The 1,403-nt window shown below is 33.0% G+C and overlaps 1 protein-coding gene across 1 annotated transcript in view; it reads left to right on the forward strand.

The window, feature by feature from the left end:
* Window positions 1–1,403, forward strand: part of COG6 (component of oligomeric golgi complex 6) — an 82,620-nt gene that overhangs the window by 63,972 nt on the left and 17,245 nt on the right. The gene's annotated exons all lie outside the window — the stretch shown is intronic.

The raw sequence follows: 1,403 nt of genomic DNA on the forward strand, positions 1-1,403 counted from the left end.
AAAAAAAAAAAAAACCTAAAATGATTCTTTAAATAAATAGTCATTTAAATTCTAGGATATAGTTACTGCTTTGAATCTCTTTTTACTACTCATAGCATAGTATGTGGATTAGCAGCTTGGGCATCATCTGGGAACTTACTAGACATGCAAATATCTCAGGCCCTACTCCAGACCTACTGAATCGAATTATGCATTTTAATAAGATTCCCAGGAGGTTCATATGCTCATTAAAGTTTGAGAGGTGCTGTTCTGGTTGAATAGTTTGAGTTTTACATTATTCCTTACAGATGGTTGTGCCAGGAAAACAAACAAAAAAAAAACTGAATTTTTTTTTATCCAAAATGCTTTAACATTAAAAAAACAAGTGTGTAAAATAAGCTGTAATTTGAAATTATTTCAAACACGTTAATTTGTACTCTTAAATTTATCTTGGACAATTTTGTTGACTTAAAAACTTAAATTCCACATATTGTCAGTTACTAGAATGTATGTATTTAGAGCAAAAGGAATAGATATATATATACACACACACTTCTTTAAATATATACATATATAATCCTTTATATATATATTTTAATATAGATAGAGAATGAGGAAATTCTTTTAAAAATATGAGGACTCTGTGTTTGGTTGGTTTGTCTTTATATTTTGAAAGCAAATGGGTGAAGGGCCTTCTAAGAAACTACACAACAGAAAATTAGAGAACTTTAAATGAAAGATAGCTGAAAGAATAAAACTAAAGTTGGTAGTGGGATGAAGTCATAGGAACAGCTTTTGGAATTTTTATGGTGCAACCTTTTTATTTTTCTCTAGTAAAAGAGCACCTAAACTACAGAAAGGATAAAAAGTAGTCACAAGAAGAATGAGGACTTTTGGTATAGCGCTACACATTTAAAAAAAGAGAGGTTTTGATATATGAAATAGGAATTTTTCAGTAGCTTAAATGCTTTTTTTAAATTGATTGATTGATTAATTGGTTGAGACAGAGTCTGTCTCTGTCGTCCAGGCTGGAGCTCAGTGGTGCACTCTCTGCTCACTGCAACCTCCTTCTCCTGGGTTCAAGCGATTCTCCTGCCTCAGCCTCCTGAGTAGCTGAGACTACAGGCACCCACCACCATGTCCAACTAATTTTTGTGTTTTTAGTAGAGACAACATTTCACCACGTTGGCCAGGCTGATCTTGAGTTCCTGGCCTCAAGCAACCCACCCACCTCACCCTCCCAAAGTGATGGTATTACAGGCATAAGCCAACTTGCCTGGCCTTTAAATGCTTTTACATGTGAAATGTTTCTGTATACTTCAACTTTGTCACTTAAAAATATTCAAATTTTGAAATAAGTATTTCATAATAAGACTTGATGTTTAATATGTACAATAATATAAAGAAGAAGAACAAATGAGCTT

The sequence above is a fragment of the Mandrillus leucophaeus genome, unplaced genomic scaffold (assembly GCF_000951045.1).
Source record: "Mandrillus leucophaeus isolate KB7577 unplaced genomic scaffold, Mleu.le_1.0 Scaffold375, whole genome shotgun sequence".
NCBI lineage: Eukaryota > Metazoa > Chordata > Mammalia > Primates > Cercopithecidae > Mandrillus > Mandrillus leucophaeus.